We start from the raw sequence: 23,712 nt of genomic DNA, 5'->3' as shown, positions 1-23,712 counted from the left end.
TTATGTTGTTGAATTTTATTTAAATTCCTTATTGTAACACTATGTTTCCGGTGACCACTTTTTGCTGTGCACATTCTTTAATAGCTCTTTTGTTAGAAATAAAAATGTGTTCCTATTGTTCTCCAATTAGTACGTACAACAGTGTGTGCCAACGAAAAACCGACAAAAATCGTTAAATAACTAGATATACCCAAAGAAAAAGGTAAATAGAACAAATAGAAATAAAACGTGTAAAGAAAGAATAAAAGGACGTCACAACAGGGTAATTAATCGATGTGGCAGGTCCGACATCGGGCCTTTTTTCTTCTTTTGGGGTTCTTTCGGGAACCATTCCGTTTCCCCCCACAGAAAGCTCGAGGGATAGTAAGTCGTCCGGAAGACGCGCACCTGCATAATCCTAAACCTCGTCTAGGGTCGACAGGAAAGGCAAGACGACAGAATCATCAAACTTCCTCGAGGGTGGAGGAGAATATCTGACGCCATTTTGCTTGGTATTAATCCATCCGGGGTCGCCTTCGATCATCCGCCATCGTAAATCGGGGATTTTGCGAGAAAGTTCATCGTTCTCCCTGGCGACAATCCGCCGGACACACCAAATAACGCCGAACGCCGCATTCAGCTACGAACGCCGCCTCGGCATTAGAACGCCGCCTTCGGCACTAGAACGCCGCCAACCGCCACGAACGCCGCCTTCAGTGCAAGGCAGCCGTCACCAACACTAACGCCGCCGCCTTCAGTGCAAGGTAGCCGTCACCAACACGATCGTCGTCACCAATAGGAACGCCGCCGTCGTCGGTACTCGAACGCCGCCACCATCACGAACGCCGCCGCCTTCCGTACAAGGTAGCCGCCATCAACACAACCGCCGCCACCTTCACTACAAGGTCGCAGCCATCAACACGACCGCCGCCACCACCACCACGATATCGCCACCGCAAGTATACCCTAGTAATAGTGACGTCCTTAGCGCCCGATAGGTTAATAAAACCAATATTATGTTCATTTGTAAAACTGTGGTAGGCAAAATTATTTATTCGAGCGCATCCATTAAGTGTTAAACTTTTCACCTGCATTGTTTCCGTTCCCCGGGCTCGAAAAGAAGAAGCCACCAGGCCTCTTCCTTCTTAGATCGGTCAGAAATTATTTTTCTTCAGACGGCTTTTGAGACCCCTATTAGGAAAAGCTTTAATTCATAGTTTCTTTTACCCGGGTTTTCAACACGGGTACGCGTTTCGTTTTCCGTTGAATTCCTGCGGATCAGTGAGTTCCTCAGAGTGAGTATTGGGAAGGGATTACATTCTAATTGGAATACGACCCTGAATGAATGTCAAATCTTATTGACGTAAAAGAGAGAGAAGTTTCACCAGGGCGTTGTTAGTAATTTTTACTAAACCGGGCGTACAATCTCTTGCTTTCCAAAAGCTGTATTTTTGAGAGGTTTCTTTTTCTTCTGCTTATTCTTTAATGGCTCTCGATTCCAACTGGAACTTGGCCTGCTTGGAAATATGATGGCCAAATATAACCTATCATATATGGCTATATATTTTGAAGGCATTTCTTTTTGCAGTTTTGTCAGGGAAAGCGTTCTAGGGATTTTGACATTATTTTTCTAGAATCTATACCAAAAGGTCGAAAGACAAAAGATCGAAAGGACAAAAGGTCGAAAGACAAAAGGTCGAAAGACAAAAGGTGGAAAGAACAAAACGTCGAAAGGGACCAAATGAAGAAAGGTCGAAAGGGACAAAAGGTCGAAAGGGACAAAAGGTCGAAAGGGACAAAAGGTCGAAAGGGACAAAAGGTCGAAAGGGACAAAAAGTCGAAAAGGACAAAAGGTCGAAATGGACAAAAGGTCGATTAAGAACAAGTTGATTGTGTTCCAAAGGAATTTGTGAAATGCATTTAACTTCAAGCAAAAATAACACACTCATCTCATCAATCAAAGATGAGGAATGAGCAATTTTCAAAGAAGGAGTAATTACTATGAAACAATATTATGAATATCTAGATAGTTCTGTTGGAGACAAAAAAGATTGATCATTTAGGAAATGAATAAAACTTGTATTGCGAGAGACAGAGTTGTCCTACACAGTTGGCAAGATAATTATCTTTTATTTTTCTCTATTTATTTAATGAGTGTAAATAATAGATGAATGTTTAGGTTTTCTGAATGTCACTTTGATCTGTCAAAATAGTGCACGCCGCAGCCACGCAAATGCGCGCATTAAAAATACAGCGGCGTCTAATACACGTCGGTGTATTTAATGTGCGGTGTGCGCTATTTTGACAGATTTAAATGACATTTAGAAAACTCAAAGATTTATCTATTAGTTGTAACAACTGAATGAATGTTATTTTATTGTTAAAAAATGTGAAAAATAAAAAAATAGAGTTTTTGCTAACTGTGTAGGACAACTCTGGTGCGAGGTTGATTCGTTCCGCACAGTTTCTTGTCCATTTCGACCTTTTCTTTCTATCGACCTTCTGATTTGTTTCATTCGATCTTTAGTCCCGTTCGACGTTTTGTCCTTTCGACCTTTTGTCCCTTTCGACCTTTTGTCCTTTTCGACCATTTGTCCCTTCGAATTTTTGTCTTTCGACCTTTTATCCCTAACCCATTTTTCTAAAATTTTAAATTAGGGGAAAATACCTATTTTTGGCAGTCTAAGAATATTGCCAAATTGAAAGATAAAAATAATGAATAATTACACTAAAACACAGGTACAGCTCAACTGGTATACATTTGTATGCTCTTTCTTTGATGATTGGTGCTTACTAAATATAACAACTATTAACATAAACTACGTAATTCATCAACATCAAGATATGCTATGGATAAGAACAAACTAATGACACATGATATTGATCACTACTTACAAATAGCATAACTTGATCTCCTCATGAGTGCAAAATATTGATATTATCGTCTGATCTTTTATCTTTTATATCAATCATCATCAATCATCTCTCATATCAATATCTCATGTTGCTATCTTATCAACATTTGATATTAATGAGCTATTTTCGTCTACTTGGGAAGCGTACCATTGGTACTTCGCTTCGGAACCGAACGCGACAGGGCCCGCCTGGGAAGCAGTGTTACGATAGACGGGGATACATTCGAGGAATTCGTCTACCTTGGATCCTTGCTAAAGGCTGATAAGAATGTCAGTCGTGAAATACGAAGGCGCATCATCTGTGGAAGTCGAGCCTACTACGGGCTCCAGAAGAAACTGTGGTCAAAAAAGATTTGCCACCGCACCAAGTGTGTCATGTACAAGACGCTGATAAGGCCGGTAGTCCTCCACGGACATGAAACATGGGCAATGCTCGAGGAGGACTTGCAAGTACTCGGAGTATTCGAGAGTCGGGTGCTTAGGACCATCTTTGGCGGTGTGCAAGAAGACGGTGTGTGGCGGCGAAGAATGAACCACGAGCTCGCCCAGCTCTACGGCGAACCAAGTATACAGAAGGTAGCTGAAGCCGGAAGGGTACGATGGGCAGGATATGTTGCAAGAATGCCGGACAGGAACCCGGCCAAGATGGTGTTCGCTTCCGATCCGGCAGGTACGAGATGGCGTGGAGCACAGCGAGCAAGGTGGGCAGACCAGGTGCAAAACGACTTGGCGAGCATGGGGCGCATTCGAGGATGGAGAGTTGCGGCCTCGAACCGTGCATTGTGGCGTCAAATTGTTGATTCAGTGTTATCTGTTTAGATGTTAACTAAATAAATGAAATGAACATGCTCTTCGTGGTACTTAGCATAGAATGTGTTCACAATATATGTTCCGGGTCATCCAAGTATAAATGTGCCGTTATTTAACTTAAGTATAAGGTTTTATATATGTTTCCGGCCTTATTTTTGACGTAAACTACGTCTAAGGAGAAGACTCGGATACAGGGTGACAAATGAAAATTTCCAAATTCGAGACCGTCACGAAATCATGTAAGATTTTGAACTTTAATAGCGTCTTTATCTTCTGATGGATTTTTGAGATTTATATATCAATCGACTCGTAAATTCTCTACCAATTTGTCAATTATATTGAAACTTTGGGTTATGAACGTTAAAATAGGGTATCGGATCATTTTGGCAGCACCCTCTTTTCTTGTCCGCAAAAGTCTCGTTTCGGTCGTCGTCGTTCAGTGCGGTTGGCTTTTGGACTTTGCTTTTTGTGCGGTGTTTCGCACAAAAAGTAGAACAATGGAGCCGGACCAGTGACCGCGGTCGAAACAAATGTAACAAAAATGTGTAATGTAGTGCATGGTGCATGGCATGGTGTATAAAAAGTGATGCAGATAGGGGCATGTTTGTGCAGGCATGAGACGATCAATTGTTATTAATGCCAATGCCCTTGCTAGCAATGCAATCATCGCAATGTAATTGCACAAACATGTTTATATTTAAAAACTACTTTGGAACAATGTTGACCATTTTTTTGCAAACTGAAAACTAATAAGGCCGTTATACACATATTTATTAAAAACTAGCGAAACAAATCCAGCTTTGCTCGGATGTTGAAAATGTCACAATGAACTATTTGCAGCACCGCACTCTAGATCAATTTTCGTCCGTTTGTTTTGTTTTCCTCAACAGCTGACCCAAAATAGTATTCTAATGATTTTTTACATTTCCCTGTTAAATTCACCAACTTTTTGTATATACAAACCTTGCGGATCTCAAAACGAATCGATTAGGGGAAAAAATCTTGCAAATCGATCAAGCCGTTCGCGAGTTAAATCGTCAGGAAGGAAATCTCAACTCATGTTTATTATATAGAAGACTAGCAGACCCGACGAACTTCGTTTCGCCTGAAAGCGATTTATACTCTGATTAGTTATCGAGTTATGTCGAAATTTCTGTTTCATTTGTATGGGAGCTCCCCTTTCCAAAGAAGGGATGGGCCTCGAACCATCTTAAGAACCTTTCCCGGCCCCAAAAACCTCTGCATACACATTTTCACGCCGATCGGTTCAGTAGTTCAGAGTCTATAAGGTTCAGACAGACAGAAATTCATTTTTATGTATATAAAAAGAAAAGAAGAAGAAGATTATGGTCTTCTTCTTCTTCTACTGAATCGAGCGGCGTGAAAATTTGAATGCAGAGTTTTTTTGGGCCGGGGAAGGTTCTTAAGATGGTTCGAGACCCCTCTCCTCTTTGAATCCTAGCTCCTATACGCGTGTGGAGGTTTTGGAAGGGAAGATATGTTTCTACACAGAAAGAAATATCATTGGTGCAATTAAAAAAACCATTGGTTAAAATAAAAAGTTTCGTTGGTTCTTTTTCGTAGAGAGCTGCGAAAAATCAAAATAAGAGTACGCCAACTGTTGATTAAAAAGTTTCTCACACCTTTGCTGAGACCCTAAAATTAAAAGTTCAAACTTTCAAAATAACTTTTAAACTGTCAAATCAAAACAGAAACACCTATGGAAATATACTGTAAATATAAGAGTTCGATATTTTTACTTCAAATAATGATGTTGTTGAAATTATTCGTAGTTTATTTTATTTAATTAATCAAATGAAGAGATTTTAAAATCCATTTATTATATTATAATTAACGGAAGTATATTTTTTTTTATAAAAATAAATATAATCAAAAATACTTTTAACACAAACGTTGGCACTTTTAACCTTGTAACATCTTCCGGGAGCATACCTCGCTGGCCTCTCTCTCGATCCGATGCTGACAGGTCTTGACCCATGATTAGCTTCGCTGAAACAAATCATACAAATACAAATTAGAATATACATCACAGAAAAACATAAAAAACACGAGTTACACGATTAACTTGTAGTAAGTATCGCTATAGTCAAGTTGAAAACCGAAATAGAGGACTATCGAAGTTGATTTTTTTCTCGCAATCCGTACGTTAAACCTAACTTCGCTAGTCTAATTAGACTAGCGCGCCACTAGCGAAGTTAGGTTTAACGTACGGATTGCGAGGGAAATCCAACTTAGCTAGTCCCGTATTTCGGTTTTCAGCTTAATCGAGTATATTTCAACATGTACTTACTTCATCCAACGCTAAAGATATTTGTTCCGGGGATCCGGAATTTGGCCAGACTTGAGCCATTGAAACTTTGTAAGCCAATTCAGCGGCCAGTCCATTGGCTAACTTTTCTGCCTTTTTTGCCTGACCAGCTCGTCGAATCCTGCAAAGATCGATTGAGGATAAAATGGAAAACTATTCATGAAATTGTCGTAAAATACTTTTGAAGAATCAGATAAATTACCTTTTGTTTTTCCTTGCATTTTCGGTTTCTGTATGCCGCAGAGCGGCTGAAGGGAGGGAAAACGGCCGACTGGGTTCTCGGAAGTGATAGTGTCACGTCGATCGTGGCTCGCTCTTTTGCGATACCTGGAAAGTAAATAGAAAGATAGGTATATGATACAGCTTCGGGTTTTTCAATAATGATAGACCTATACCTTTTATTTATGGCAGCCTTTCCCAAATATTCGGCAAATGAAATTTAAAAACTCTGATGCTGCGCGCATCGCGGACATAAACTTTAATGTTTTGTTTTTTTTGCCACAGACACTGCACAAAATAACATAAATTTTTGTTCGCGATTTGACAGATTTATAATTTTTACACTAAAAGAAAAAACTTTTAAATTTACACTATAAATAGATAAAAACAACTTTCGAATTAAAAACATCACTTTTACAGTGACGGAAAAACTTTTAATTTTACGAAAAACAAACAATTTTTAAATGTAAAGCTCAAACCATTTATTTACATAATGTTTGTTCTTTGTGTGTATGATGGTTTGCAACGCCTCCCCCTTCTGGAAAGAGGGGCTCCCATACAAATGAACCAAAAATTTCTGCTTAACTCGAGAACTAATCAGAGAATAAATCAATTTTAGACGAAATAAAATTCGTCGGGTCTGCTAGTAAAAAATAAATATTAAAATGTTAAAAAAAATATAAAAAACTCCTCGGGTTTGTTAAAGAATGTTTTGAAAATTCTCAAAATTTACCTGATTTTTTTTTGTTGCCCCTCAAATTGTTATTTTTGAGCAAAACAATCAGAAGGGGGGAGACTTATTTTAAAAGATATTTATATCGGCCTAATAATATTTTGTCCAATTAAATGCGCACCTGAATCAGAATGATTTAACTTTGATTCAGGAGGTGTGAATGCACTTAAGATATTTTTATAATACGTGGATGCAATCATGCGGTACTTATTGTACACGACAAAAGCTTCGGAACGCATACGTTCTTGAAACGGGCTATATGAGTTACAATAGAGTTATCACCTTCTTGATCCCTGATTCAAAAGTCTTGCAATTATATTGATAAAATGGTTGCACGGATATTTTATCCATAGTGACACTCAGCGTTGGTAAAATCATACTCAAATCTGAATCATCGAGGTTTCATGCGACATGCACGAGCTAACTCGCCTGCGATTCTGTAGGGGAGCATCGCGCTTGGGTTTCTCGGCCAGAATCGCATCGCTTCGCTCACTCACCGAAAAATGATTTCGTTCTAAAAAGCGTCAAAACGCAATCGAGACGTATGTTTTGTTTATATATGCAATTATTAGCCATTGTTTTAGACAAAAAATAGTTAATTCAATGCATTCAACAATGAAGAACGCGTAAATATCATGCAATGATGCAAATTGCGATTCGAATCATGAGCGAATCTCTGGGCCATGATTCTGATGGGATTTGACTCACGCATGGTTTGAATCGCCGATGATTTTGAGATTTTACCAACACTGGTGACACTGCCAGTCAGTGGGAGTTAGATTGTAATAACACACACCCTCTTTTCCCGACCGCAACGTTTACTACTCGCGCGCATCACAAACAAATTAATTGGGTTTTGGTACATGATTGACATTTTATGATATCTAGTGATGCACGAAAAACAAGATATGCCTATGATTCGAAAGTTTCTGAATAATAAATGTTGCAAACGGAAAAGAGGATGCTCCCCTAGGGCTTCTTCTATTGAAATATTTCATCAAATGCTTCAAAACCCAAATGTAGGCAATTCGGATCCAAGAAAGGCATCATTACCACCGAGGAAAAAAATTGGGTTTTCATAGTAATTTTTTTAAACAATTTTCATATCTTAAGATACGCTAGTTTTGTTCGAAAAATAAGTAATCAAATGAATTTTCTAAAAATATTCATGCATGATGGCACTACAATCCTCCTGCCTTACGTAGTTTACGTTGGGCGGTTGTGTCTTGTACATAACCCTTCTGATTTTTTTTCAAGGAATCCGATTCCGTAGAGTTATCTAACATATAAAGCGTTTTGAAAAGTTTAGTATAAAAAAGTATGGGAAATTTTGAGATACATTAAAAAACAAATATATTACCGGAAGATACGTACTTGGTACATTACAGTAGCGATAAAATTGGGAAGTTTTACAAAGATTTTCGAAAAATCGACCCTCTACTCAGCAGGCCACCGATTTTCTAGGAAATATTGAGGTACGTTCAAAATCCCCTGACGTACGCATAGGTACGCATTTGACACATCAACTTAGAGGTATTTATTTTCAATTTTATGATAAGTGTCCTGCCAGCTACACGGACATCACCCAAGTCAATTGAGCTAAATGTGGTCATGTAACTATTGTTCTAATGCTGGTTTTCCATTATAGCACCCAAATGAGTGCTATAATGGATTTTATGCAACCCATTTGAGTTGCATAATACTCATTAAAGCACCCATGTCATTGGTATGGAAAAGTAGGCCGTTTTATCACTCAAACGCCAACTGTAAACCAGGTATTATGATGAGTTTGTGCAACTAGTTGCAAAAATATGATTTTTTCAGCACGAGTTGTACGTTTATCCAACGAGGCTTGCCGAGTCAGAATCAGTTCACATGCACAATATATACGATGTCGGGCCATTTGGCCGAATGCCGTTTGGTCGAATGCCGTTTGGCAGAAAAGTTAAAAAACATATATTGTGAGTAATGGGAATTAGGGTTACTGCTCCTGGACTTCATCTCATAGCTTCGATATTGGTCCTACGGAAAACAAACCAATGAAAAGGTATTTGATTTGTTTATTATTTTTGTGATTTTTTTCAGCAGTGAGCATGTTAGCAAAAAGAAGCGACGAAATTGATGCAGTATTTCTTTGTTTCGCGATGAGATGAATATATGTTCAGTGAGATTGAAAACGGAACAGTTCCCCTACATGAAATGTGCAGCGAGAAGTGAAGAATGAGACATTTATCACATCTCATAATAGTAAATAGGAAGTGAATAGTGAAAAGTGAGAAGTGAGAAGTAAGAATGGAGCAGTGAAAAGTGGGAGGTTAGAAGTGAGAAATGTGAGAAATGAGAAGTGGAAGGTGAGAAATGAAAAGTGAAAAATGAGAAGTGGAAAATAAGAAGTGAGAAGTAAGAAGTGAGAAGCGAAAAGTAAAAAGTGAGAAGTAACGAATACGAAGTGGGAAGTGTGAAGTGTGAAGTGAGAAATAAAAAGTGATAAAAAAAAGTAAAAAGTGAAAAGTAAATTGTGAAAAGTGAGCGTTTGCGTTAGCGTTGTTACTGCATAGAGTAGAGTGGGGCAAGAGTACGCGTGGGGTAAGAGTACGTTTTCGATTTTTTGTAAGTAATAGAAAAAGATAAACTAGCAGCACTGCATCAGTTTGACAGGTATTCTGGCCAACTATTATCATGTGTAATTGTAAACGATTTGAATAAACAACAAGGGAGATATGGAGTTAGATAACTTTTTGGTCATTTTGCTAAAAATAATTGTGTTTTCGCAACTAGTATTCAATTACCATATATACGTTCAATCAGATGAACATTATACCATTTCGATAACCTATTGTATAGAGTACTTTACGATGCAGAACACCAATCCGGTTGGTTTTTCAAGATGTCAAAACCATTACTTGAATAATTTTTGGGACTGTGGGGTAAAAGTACGCAGGAACCGGTGGGGCAAGAGTACGCATATGAATCTTCAAGTTATGATGTCAAACCCGTATCTCCGGCCGAAATAAGACTTCTTGCAAAGCGTAAAGATCCACAACTAAGAAAAAAGGGACAGAATTTGAAATTATCACAAGTTTTTAGGATAAGTTGAAGTAATTCGGTGTTAGAAAAAACTTAGCGAACAAAGCACTGAAGCGAAATAATGAAATTGTATTAGAACTTGTTGTACACCTAAACATAGCACAATTTCATCTAAATGATAATTTCATTTAATCACAAGAAACATTCATAAATTACGCAACGTTTAGCTGGGAGGGGTTGCGAGATGTGTGACGATCCATATAATTTTTAGAGGATTCATACAAATAGTGTAAGATGAGGGGAGAGGGGTGATGAAATAGCCAAATTTTACGTTACGTTTACGATTGGTGGACTTTCTTTAAGGAAAATGCCTTTGTATACGCCACGCGAAACCTGATATATATTTTTACCTCTGTAGTTTTTTGTATATATAAAAAACAATGGTTTTTCGTATGAAAGTGCACATTTTTAGGACCCCCTCCCCCTTAAAGAGTTACGTAATCTTTAAACATTTCCTAATATATGCTCATTAAACATCAATTAAATGTTATTTACTCTTATTTGTATTAATATATACTTAAAGCACATGATTGGATAAATGCGTACTCTTACCCCACCCGATGCGCACTTTTACCCCACCGGTGGGGTAAGAGTGCGTTTTTCACTTGTCTTGCAATAAGGGTTCTACTAAAACGAATCTCAATAATTTCAATATTTTTTCCACTGGGTAACATAAAGGAAGAGTATATGCATCATCGACACTGATTTGATATGCAGAAGCTTGCTTCATAAGGGCCACATGATCGATTGAAAACTAAGTGCGTACTCTTACCCCACTCTACTCTACTTCGTAGATTGGACACTAGTGATATTCATGTTTCTGTTGAAATCCTTATCCAGATTGCTATCAGAAATCAAGATGGGGAGTAATTCTTGATTTCAATCTAAGATAAAAATGGCAAAAGCATGAAGATTACTACTGCCAGTCACGCCCATCTTTACCGTGGATAGGGAAGGAAATGTTGATGCAAAACTTATTTAGCGAGAGGCCCCCAACTTGGCGACGCCCTCATAAGATCTACGGAGTTTGTGGTTGGGTAGGGCTAGGTAGGTCATGGACGTTTGCCTCAAGCTGACAACTCGACCCATTGCATATGTTGTTTATGTGTTTATAATTAAAACTCTTGCCAGCCGGCTGTCGAAAGAGTATATAGTAATATCTATTTTTTATATTTTTGTTATTTAAATGTTCATGGAACGAATACTCCTCATTTTGAAACGGATGCCACGCTGATAAGGAAACCACGCCCCTACTGTTCAGCACGGCTGCACACTGAACTCGAAAGTCGGTAAACAAAAATAAAAAAAAATGTGAAAATTTTCATCGCGTTTGCTATGTACTGGGACCCGTCAGCCGAATGACGTCACCACCCTGAACGAAAAATCCGGATCTCCGGTCACCTCGGACCGATCGGGTTGATTCTTTGGCCACATAATAAGGGACCCCACCCTGGATGCACTGTCCAGAAGCACCGAACGCTACGAGAAATCCACTTTTCGCGCACTGAAAAAAAGCGTCGCCCACCGACTGAACACCGATCCAAAAATATCTCCGAATCTCGGGCAAATCGGGCTGGTTTTCACTGTACGGTCTTGTACGGAAACCTGGTCCCTGGCGCACTGGCCAAATAGCACCCGCGGGACGCTAAAAATGCCAGGTAACTTTTTGGCCGAAAATCCACTAAAAGGCTGACTAGCAGCCGAAACTAGGAAAACACGCGACCGAAAAGCAAAACACGTCCGAACTAGATGCTTGCTTGATCTGAACTCTTCCAAAAAAGTAAATTGTGAAAAGTGAGAAGCGAAAAGTTAGAAGAATGAAGTAAGAATTGAGAAGTGAGAAGTAAAATGTGAGAAGGGAAAAGTAAGAAATTTGAGAAGTGAGATTGGTGGAGTGAGGAGTGAGAAGTGAAAAAAGAGAGGTGAAAAGTAAGAAGTCAGAAATGAGAAGTAAGAAGTTAAAGAAAAAAAGTGAAAAATGAGAGGCTAGAAGTTAGATGTGAAAAGTTTGAGAAATGAGAAGTGAAAAGAGAAAAATAAGTATTGAAAAGTGAGGATTAAGAAACGAGAAGTGAGAAGTGGAAAATGCGAAGTTAGAAGTGAAAAGTGAGTAGCGAGAACTGTGAAGTGAATGGGGAGATATGAGAAGTAAGAGGATCAAGTAGTGAGAAATGAAAAGTGAAAAGCTTAAGGGTAGAGATAACTTCTACATAAGGTATGTTATGGTTCATACGATTCAAAAAACGCTGCAGTTTTTAGCTTTATCTAATTAACGCACCAAAAAATATCCGTAGGTTCAACTTTGAATGATATATGATTTATTGTGTCTTGTCATATAAATATCAGATTAACGAGTCTGCCATCCTCTCAAGTATGACTAAAATAAAAACTCCCCCTAAAAAATAGAAGTTTTTCATAAAAGAAAACTTTATATTTATTTATTGTTCATACCCTGATTTCTTTATTGGCATTTTCCTATTTTTTATGAAAAATTTCTATCTCTTCTTGGAAATTTTATTTTGCCGGCCAGAATCAGAGCTTATCACTTTTGCATCACATGATGACTTCCAAAATGGTCAAGTTTGATATACATGTGTTTATATACTGCCGCTAACCGCAAGTCGAGCACATCTCATATGGCTTCCATATACATATGTGCTCGACTAGTGAATATATAGAATTATCATAAGTAAAATCCAGCCGAACAATCAAGGCTCTTGCATATTTTATCGCATATATCGACTGACAATAATGACCATCTTCACCCTACTCCACACCATTTTTCAGGTTACGGCACGGCTTCTGCTAGCAGGACGGCGCAGGTTAATTAGTATGGGAATTTATAGGACTTTAATTTGTTAAATCTGTAGTGCAACTTTTTTGAGGCTATTTTCCCGAAATGTTGGTTTACCGTGGTTAATTTCGGTGTTCTTAATTGTTTGCTGCCTGCTGTAATGCAGAGATTCGTGCCATTCATAGCGGAGGTAGCTGGTAGCTGACGGTTTTGCTCGTTTGCGGTGGTTCCCTGCCGGTTGCGTAAAATATGAACACATCGGGCCAGCAGATAACAGATTAATCACACCTCGCATTGCGGACAGCGAGCTTGGACGTTTTCACACGAATAAATTAGCGTTGACTTTGAGCTAAAGGCTCAATATGAGCAAAAAAGTTTGTGGAACTTTGTTTTGCTCTAATTTTAGAACCTTGAATCAATTTACATGAAATTCCACTCTTCTAGCTTTTTCGTGGATGTTTTGTGCCAGCTCTGGTGCTGTGCTGGCGAACATGCGTTCTCTATAGATGCAGCACGTGACTATAAATAACGTTTCACGAAAAGACGCTAGCTGTCACTGGTTTACCAGTTCTAAGTCTAATTTCACTGATTAATGCAAAACAGATTTAAATATAGCAGCCAACTGATCCTTTAGAATGGAGTGGAAAAAGTACGAATGCATGTAATTGAAAAAAGTTTTAGGGAAGAGTTACCGACGCTAAGGCAGAGTTGCCGATTTTTAGTTTCGTGCATCAGAGCTATTGTTTGTCTTGTGAAGATCAAAGTAGCTCACGAAAGAAATTGGTCGCAAAAATTTCTTCACGCGTCATTTTTGCCCTTTGTTTTTCGAAAATTTAAATTTAGTTCAACAATTCAATTTTTGAAATGGTGGAAATTCGGAAGAATGCAGCCATACTAGCTGATCAGCAAGCTCAACCTTACAACCAGTGCCACTACTGGAGTCATCATAACGATCACAACGGTAGTTACGACGACGAATACGGAAAGTGGTTGTGGCTGAAGTTATGAAGCCGGTGACAACAGAATCCTGTCTCGCAAGAAGAACCTCCTCGCATCGCTATCGCTTGTTGTTCAGCAAACCGAAGGGCGGAAGTATTTGGGTCTACACATCGAGCGCGCAGCAAATATTTTCCCGGGTTTTCGATTCTATGGACATGGGCAGTAAGTAAATGTGCGGTGGTAAGTACCTTCCTGGAAAAAGAAAAGGTGAGTACGCTTTGACTTAATTTTATTTCATGATCACACAACATAGATTTCATATTTTGAACTGCTATTCCACTTATCCTTAAATACAATGCGATAAATTAAATCGTGTACAAACAGTGTGATTCCAGCGTGATACAGTGTCATCTGTCAAAACGCATATGGGATCACGGTACCGAAATAACCGTGACTTTGGACCAATTCTGCAGTGCTATTAGAATGTTTGAGCGGCGCAGAGAGAGAGGTAGTGCCGTGAAAAGATTTTGAAAATGTTCACCAGTTTGGTTGCTTTTATAATTTTATGTTTTCTCAATTTTTTTTGTAAAAAAAATGATTTTTTTAAGGATCGGATGATCAAGCCATAAAGTTTCTTGTTTAAAGCTAGATGTTGCTGCATCGTGTAGATTCTGGAACGCAAAAGGGCCTCATGCAGATGTTCGGTGAGATCAAACCAGTTTTACTAATTGTTGATAAATAATCCCATAATTTAACTTCATATAATTATTCGTATCGATATCGACTATTTGCAACAACCAAACACATTTTCCAGGTGTGCAATACACTCTAGTACCTACTAGTTTTCAAACAATAACATTGCTCTATATATTAAGAAAGGGCATCAATATCGTTTACTCATTTGATCCTATGACTTCTTTTGTCATTCAATAGGTATTGCTATATTTTTATTATGCAGAGGACATTTTTCAATATAAATACATTATTGAAAAAGCTTCTAGAGTTATTTGCTTCTGTGCAGGGTTCGTACTTTTCGTTTGATGAGACGAAATCATGCAATTTTCTGGTCGATGGAGAATGTTTCGTAGTTTGTGGTGAAAAAATCTTTGAATCATTCCTCTTTTCTTTTGAATGAAGGGAGGTAAACGAAAATCGTCTTTCTTGATGATTTTTTCTTCCGTTTTTTCATTTTCACTCCTAATTCACTTTTCGCGAAACTGTGGTAAGCAATTTCAATAAATTGTGTTTTGACGAAAAAAACGCTTCCAAGCACGGAAAATATGGAGATGTTGTAAGTAAAAATTTGGTATAATTTTAACGTCTTGAGTTTTCGCTTGATTTTCATCGCTTTTGTTTCTTTTTCTTTGTCTCGTTCCAGAGAGCGAGTAATGGCGCTTAAACCTAGGCCTATATGTACACTGATATACATAAGTAATCGTCATGCTTTCATAGTAATCTATCTGAATTTATGCGAATACTTTTGCCCATCAGTGTATAAGCCAGGGCACTAGACTAAAAACTGTGTCCCATCCCAAGACGTCGAGGACCCATGGAGTGTTCATTAATCTTCTTAGCAAAGTCACTCCCAACGATTCGTCAATCATCTTTCCCCCTGAATGTGAAACGGTTGGTACGGCTGTCCCCGTTTCTTCCTTTCGTAGATTCAAAACTCTTCGTTGATCATGTTATTTATTACTAAATAATCTGATTGCCGGGGAGTTCTGGATTTTCTCCCAAATTCAAGCCTGCACGGTGGGCCTGGCCGTTTTAATACTTGTGTCATATTTATGATATGCTGCAAATATTAATGCAGACAAGAAAATGCTCGGGAATACAACCGACATTTCCAGGATGCTTTTCAATACTGGCTGTGCATGTGCTAAGACAAGACAAGACAAGACAGAGCTATTGTTTGTCTTGTTTTATCTGGTTTGACTTTTCTCTTATTTGTCTTATTTTTCATAGTTATCTTATTTGTCTTCTTCGCTTTTGTCATGATCTCTACCACATTTGATATATTTCATGTGCGGCAAATATGTTCTTTCCACTCGATTTGGAACAATGCTTTACGCACCACAGCCTCATTCATCAATGTATTCCGATATTTTACCTCAATATTTTGTTTCCAGTTTTTAGCGATAGTACATTGTGAAAATGGTTTCAGGGATTCGTGGACGGAAATGCATCCTTCTGCTTTCTCGGAATGGGTATGAAAACCAGATTTGTCCAATCCAGTATAATCCTGGAAGCAAAAACAAACTCCGAGTGTCATACACAAGCGAATTATTTTTACACTATGAGTATGATATGGCGGTGTTGCTGTGGCATGAATCTAAATATCCAAATGAGAGACTATACGCCTGACTGAGCACCTCATTCCCTAAAATAGGATTTTTCACTTTCACTTATTACACGATGTAACACACTTTACCGCACTGTCCCGATCAACCTAACAGAATTTTGCATTTCTTTCGCAGTTGAATCTAATTTTACTCTCATTAACGTCCATTAGAATCAAGGCGCGCTGTCAGTTTGTCCTTCGAAGAAGATGCACAAACTGCAATGTGCAATGCGTATATAGCACGCATGGTCTTCATTAGGGTGGCTCAAGCCAATGCTGTATTTTTTGTATGGTCTGAGTCATACTTCATCCTAAATTGGAAAACAAGCACTCTAAACCAGCTACCTTTTTGTTAATCGATTCCTAATAAAACAATACTAAGCTTTACCAAAATATTGAATATCGTGCATTGAGCCACCCTAGTGTTCACATATTAGAAGCAATGGATACATTGGTTGGGGTGGGCTAAGAGGCTTGGAAGGGGTGATACAGATTCCTCGCAACCGTATGCAGCTTACCGCATTTGAAGTTCATTGGCATAAAGCAAGCAAAAAGTAACCTGTGCAGCCGAATGGGGAGAGTGAGTGGTGACAAACTTGAACATTAACATGATTTAGGAGTTTATTTATATATTGGCGATGTTCCGTTGCAGAGAAAGAACGATGTGAAATGTTATGGAAAAAATCGGACGGTTTCGGATTGTAGAATGTTTACTACTTAGACAGAGTGAATTTTATATCGTGGGCTTGTGGGTATTCGAATGCATTATTTATGGCGCTCGTGACAAAGCTCAAACGCGTCCTGTGTGTCTTGACAGAATTCTTTATCAGTTGGAAGATTTATATCAACGCCGCAAGGACCCTGGTCATCATTTTACATCAGTTCCGTGGTGTTAAAAACCATACGAACGCTTTGGAGAGCATAGACAGGTTCAAAGTCTGTTACATATTTTTAAACCAGTTCATCATTTACGTGCTGATTCAAAATTAGGTTATAAGATCTGTTCTAGTAAATATTAGTCTTAAAGGTGAACACCAAAATTCACATTTATACAGACTTGAACACGTTTTTTCTCTTAATTCGTAGGGGAGCGTCCACAAATTACGTAACGCTTAGAGGGGGAGGGGAGGGGGGGTTGATCGAAGTGTGACGATCCATACAAATTTTTCAGATGATACATACAAAAAGTGTGACATAGATGGGGATTTTTGAAACAAAAGACTCGAAATTCAATTAATCCAGCTGACGCTGCCAAATTTTCAAAACATATATGTTTCCTGAAGGGAAATTGTGCGATGAATTGATTGGATGGGGCTGCGTGCTGGCCAAACCACTTTAAAGTGCCCATTTTCCCCGATTTCCCTAAATATCGCAATATTTCTGCTGTGTCTCAAACTGACGCTGATATTTCTCGACCAACATTTGAAAAGGGCATAACAGCCAAAATTTATTCCTTCTGATTCTTTGTCTACATATACAGCTATATATGTAGACGAGGAATCAGAAGGAATAATTTTTGGTTGTTACTTTTCAAATGTTGGTCTACATTTCTTCATTAAATACATGTTTCCAGAAGGAAAAAAACTGCGATGAATTGATTGCGTGGACTTTTGTGCTGGTCGGACCACTTTAAAATACTCATATCGCCCAGTTCCTCTGAAAATCACAATATTTTTGCTATGCCTTGAACTGATACTAACATTTATTCATCAAATATATGTTTCCTGATGGAAAAAGTGCGATGAATCGATTACGTGGGGTTTCATGCAATTCCCCTAAAATCACAATATTTCTGTTGTGCCTCAAACAAATGCTTATATTACTTCAATAAATGTATAAAATTTCAGACCACCTGAAATTTGGTACCAGTAATCGCTTCTTCAAGGCTATAAATTAAATTGAAATAATTATGGCACAACCCTTAAAAAATTCAATGAATTCGGAGAGACAAGCTGGCCGAACCCACTCAAAACGCACTAGCTCAATCCGAACCCACCAAGCGCGTGTTTATAAAGGAATTACGGCTCACATCATCTGATCATCGTCCGGGTGCCAACTGCCAGCGAGGGATTCTGAGCCATGGTAGTCCGGAAATTTAGGGGGTTTGGTGTCACGCTCTGCTAGCCAGTCTTTATAAACTTATGCAACAAATAACACTGGATGACAAAATAATAAAAAAATGTTTTAGCGATGCTCATGTGTTGCAATTGTAGTCCACGACTTTTAAAATCGACTGGTTACTGGTGTTTTTTGTTTGATTGAGAAAATTCCGAGACTATTTGGTCACCCAAGGGGCAACTAACTCTAAACTTTCGACAGTATCCAAAAATACTAACAATACTAGAGATAAACTACGTCGTATCTACGGTTAATTGGTCAAAGAGCCCTGGTTGGAAAAGCATGAAACACAACGCCACCCAGTCAATACAGTCCACCCAGTTTTAGGCAACACATGATTCAGTCTCCTCTATATTCTTTAAAAATCTTTGAACAACTATTTCTATTATTATTACTTTTTGAGCAATCTTTAGGGCCTACCGTGCGGGACCGAAATCCGTACAGCACCGAAATCCGTCCACCTCATGAGATATCAATAAATTGAAGGGGGTTAAAGGTAATTAATGTAGAAATAATTTATCTTATCCTGTTCTTACTTGGCAGTAAGCTTTTATGGCATAGAAATGGAAAAAAGGCTTTGAAATTAAAACAACAAAAATCAAAAATAAATCGCCACCCACCAAACGCGGAGTTTTGCCGCCATTTTGTTTTCCAGTAGAGCATAATTGCACCGAAAGTAAATGTGTTTTAATTGCTAATTGCGAATCATTACATAAGATAAGCGAAATACAAATCGAAGGGATCGCTTCTCAAGATGCGTATCGAATCATTTACAGTGGTAGTTTAGTCAATCCGACTGCTTCAATTTAAATATTTAGTTGAAAAATAGCTGTACGGATTTTGATCCTTTGATTCGAAATCCGTCCACGGTGGACGGATTTCGAGTCGAGTAGTTGATTTTATTCATTATTTTATCATGTTTTTCGTAGTTTTTAATGAGTAAATGCGAAGCACTTCAAAAGTAGAAGCCTTCATGCTCCTGTGTCAATGACAAATGTTTTCCCTAGTAACATTTTGGTTTTATGCTGGTTTTATTACACTCTTGAAGAGTAAATTATGGTCCTCAAGAGCGTTATAAAACTTAAAATGTTACTTGGGTTATTTGCATTCGATTCCTATTTTCTAATGACTTTTTCATATACTAAGGTGCTTAAGTGTACGGATTTCGATGCCCCACGGTACGCTTTGGTTAGATGCCATTCGTGATATAACATGCGGTTTGAAAGTTTTCTAGAATCTGTAGAAGGTAGAAATCAGGTGTTTCCATTACGGGGGAGCACTGTGTTTCATCAAGTAACTAACAAACGCCATAACAACCGAACTAGCAACCGTTTCTTTGTTTGATGGAAATCGTGGATACTAGAAATATCACGAAATACTATTGCGAGACAATGAGTAATATTTTCGCAAAGTTTAGAGTTACTTGCCTCTTGTGGTCACCTTAAGTAGGAAAAGGTTCATCGCTTTAACAGCGTTGAAGTCACTTGCATGTTTGCTTGATATATTTTAAAATACAAAGTTGTTACGATAACCTAAGTTATCACGATTCGGGCAAAAATAGGCCTCCCGAGAATTGACGCAAATAAGGGGGGGGGCAGGGGAGCTGCCCCAACACCCCCCTCCCCCAATAGACCTACTTGTGCCTCCCCTAGAAAATTTTGAAAAATAATTCCAACTTGGTCAATTTTAATTTCATTTACATAGTTCCTACATTTTCATTTCATTTATTTAGTCTACATCTAAACAGATAACACTGAATCAACAATTTGACGCCACAATACACGGTTCGAGGCCGCATCTCTCCATCCTCGAATACGCCCCACGCTCGCCAAGTCGTTCTGCACCTGGTCTGCCCATCTCGCTCGCTGCGCTCCACGTCGTTTCATACCTGCCGAATCGGAAGCGAACACCATCTTTGCATGGTTGCTGTTCGGCATTCTTGCAACATGCCCTACCCATCGTACCCTTCCGGCTTTAGCTACCTTCTGGCTACTGGGTTCGCCGTAGAGTTGGGCGAGCTCGTGGTTCATTCTTCGCCGCAACACACCGTCTTCTTGCACACCGCCAACGATGGTCCTAAGCACCCGTCTCTCGAATACTCCGAGTGTTTGCAAGTCCTCCTCGAGCATTGTCCATGTTTCATGTCCGTAGAGGACCCGGCTCTCCGCATGACACCTTCTAGCGCAATGTTGAACAACAGGCACGAAAGTCCATCACCTTGTCTTAGTCCCCGGCGCGATTGCGATTCGAACGAACTGGAGTGTTCGCCCGAAATCTTCACACAGTTTTGCACACCATCCACCGTTGCTTTGATCAGTCTGGTAAGCTTCCCAGGGAAGCTGTTCTCGTCCATAATTTTCCATAGCTCTACGCGGTCTATACTGTCGTATGCCGCCTTGAAATCAACGAACAGATGATGCGTTGGGACCTGGTATTCACGGCATTTTTGAAGGATTTGCCGTACAGTAAAGATCTGGTCCGTTGTCGAGCGGCCGTCAACGAAGCCGGCTTGATAACTTCCCACGAACTCATTCACTAATGGTGACAGACGACGGAAGATGATCTGGGATATCACTTTGTAGGCGGCATTAAGGATGGTGATCGCTCGAAAGTTCTCACACTCCAGCTTGTCGGCTTTCTTGTAGATGGGGCATATAACCCCTTCCTTCCACTCCTCCGGTAGCTGTTCAGTTTCCCAGATTCTGACTATCAATTTGTGCAGGCAAGTGGCTAGCATTTTCCGGGCCCATCTTGATGAGCTCAGCTCCAATACCAGCCTTACCAGCTGCTTTATTGGTCTTTAGCTGTTGGATGGCATCCTTAACTTCCCTCAAGGTGGGGCTGGTTGGTTTCCTTCGTCCGCTGAACTGACGTAGTCATCTCCTCCGTTTCCTTGACTTTCACTGCCTGTACTCTCAGCGCCATTCAAATGTTCCTCGTAATGCTGCTTCCACCTTTCGATCACCACACGTTCGTCCGTCAAGATGCTCCTATCCTTATCCCGGCACATTTCGGCTCGCGGCACGAAACCTTTGCGGGATGCGTTGAGCTTCTGGTAGAACTTGCGTGTTTCTTGAGAACGGCACAGCTATTCCATCTCCTCGCACTCCGCTTCTTCCAGGCGGCGTTTCTTCTCCTGAAAAAGGTGGGTCTGCACTCTTCGTCGAACCAATCGTTCCGTCGAATTCGTCCCATATACCCGACGTTGTTCTCCGCTGCGTCGTTAATTACTGCTTTAACTGTATTCCAGCAGTCCTCAAGAGGGGCCCCATCGAGCTCACCCTCTTCCGGCAACGCTGCCTCGAGATGCTGCGCGTATGCAGTGGCGACATCAGGTTGCTTCAGTCGCTCTAGGTCGTACCGCGGCGGTCGTCGGTACTGAACATTGTTGATGACGGATAGTTTTGGGTGCAGTTTCACCATCACCAGATAGTGGTCAGAGTCGATGTTAGCGCCACGATATGTCCTGACGTCGATAATGTCGGAGAAGTGTCGTCCATCAATCAGAAATGGTCGATTTGTGATTCTGTCTGCAGTGGTGATCTCCAGGTGTACCGATACGGAAGGCTGCGTTGGAAGTAGGTGCTGCGAATGGCCATATTCTTGGAGGCAGGGAAATCAATTAGTTGTAGCCCGTTTTCGTTCGTCAGCCGGTGTACGCTGAACTTCCCAATAGTCGGTCTAAACTCCTCCTCTTGGCCAACCTGAGCGTTCAAATCTCCTATGATGATTTGGACGTCGTGGCTTGGGCAGCTATCGTACTCACGTTTCAGCTGCGCGAAGTTGAAGAACCGGCCTTTGATCCTCAACCTGCACATTCTCTTGTTGATCGGCCACCACCCGCTCACGCGCCTTTACATGTCGCCCATCACTATGAAAGCTGTTCCCAGTGTAACGAAGTGGAAATGTCCCGAGCGGAATATTAAGACGCTTCTACCACGATATATGAAGTGTTCGGATCCCACCGCTGTCACCATATGTAACGAAGTGGAAATGTCCCGAGCGGAATATTAAGACGCTTCTACCACGATATATGAAGCGTTCTAGCCGACGGCGCGGCACTGGTTTTTCGGGTTTTTAGTTCAAACACTCAATCACGGTTAGAATAAAACTTTATTATATATGTATCACTATTTAGTTCTTACAATTGTACTTTTTTTCTACTATGTAACACTTGTTTCTTATAATTACACTTTTTCCCTAGAAATTAAACTCAAATATTATCCATTTCAACGGATTTCGCACTATTTTCCTAAGTTTTCACAAGTTTCTAACACTTTTTTTCGATACTTATCAAGAGGACTCTAACACCGATTTTCGATTTTACCGCGACGGACTTTTTAACTGTTCACTTATGTTTTTTCAAAAATGTTAATTAATTTAAACTTAGATCTCGATTCGTGCACTAGTCACGAGTGTCGAGGTGTCTAAGGGACAACCCTGATTCAATTGGAGTATTCGGTAGGCCGGCTAGGGAAACCTAGAAAGCGCCGAATTCCAATAAAGGTGCTGCTGAATATTTGGGACTGACCCTGACTCAATTGGAGTATTCGGTAGGCCGGCTAGGGAAACCTAGAAAGCGCCGAATTCCAATAAAGGTGCTGCTGAATATTTGGGACTGACCCCGAGCTTGGAAAAGCGCACGGTATTTATAGTCAATCCGAGTTCTGAATTTCATAATGATTTCATGAATTGCATCAGACTGGACTTTGGACCCCACGAAAGGTCCAAGAATCCTTAAGTAACGTAACCATTTTCCTCATCCCACATTTATCTATTCAGACTAAGTGGTTTTAATTTTAACTTCGTAAATATCCTCGATTTTGAGGTTCCATTCATTACTCAACTTTGCATTCTTTATGGATGCTCCTAAAGCTCTTTTGCACGAAACGCTTCATCAGCTTATTTGAAAAATCCATAAATTCCGAAACAACTTCCTTTTGATTCCAAATTTTTACAATAGTTATTTAATTTCTTGTCATAAGTTAGCTAATTCAGCCTTAATATTGGACTTCCATACTTTACGAAACTTTCCCCCTTTTTTGGATGTCCCTCTGAAATTCTCTTGGAAAAATTCTGCTCTCTTTCCACTCTCTAAAACTCTCTTATTTCGAGCACACATTCAAGTGGCTACTTCAATTTACTAATGTATTATTTCGTATATCTTTTGTATAAAATGAGTCCTACCCCTTTCTTTACACCTAAACTTGACCATTGCTGTCTCACAGAGTAATGTTCAACAAGTCCCAAATTGTTTCATAAAGCATGATACTGCTAAACCAACGGAGTTGTGAAAACCTTCACTTAAAAATCAGTATTCGAACCCAGCATGGGTTCTTTGTAAAACAGCGCACCATACCGCCGGGCTATTAACAGCTACCGCTTGTATTACTCTTTGATTTTAAGTATACTCTTAAAAATCAATCAATCAATTGTTTTCTCTTTCTT

General features: G+C 39.5%; 1 long non-coding RNA gene across 1 annotated transcript; it reads right to left on the bottom strand.

Moving 5' to 3' along the window:
- Positions 1 to 5,524: 5,524 nt before the first annotated feature.
- LOC134226096 (uncharacterized) lies at positions 5,525 to 6,530 on the bottom strand. Its single transcript, XR_009983395.1, has 4 exons — positions 6,429 to 6,530; positions 6,236 to 6,360; positions 6,016 to 6,186; positions 5,525 to 5,714 (listed from the first exon to the last, which is right to left on the bottom strand). It is a non-coding gene; the product is annotated as an uncharacterized LOC134226096 (long non-coding RNA).
- Between the last annotated feature and the right edge of the window lie 17,182 nt (positions 6,531 to 23,712).

The sequence above is a fragment of the Armigeres subalbatus genome, chromosome 3 (genome assembly GCF_024139115.2).
Source record: "Armigeres subalbatus isolate Guangzhou_Male chromosome 3, GZ_Asu_2, whole genome shotgun sequence".
Lineage (NCBI taxonomy): Eukaryota > Metazoa > Arthropoda > Insecta > Diptera > Culicidae > Armigeres > Armigeres subalbatus.
Note: the sequence above shows the minus strand (reverse complement) of the source record. Positions and strands in the feature narration are given on the sequence as shown.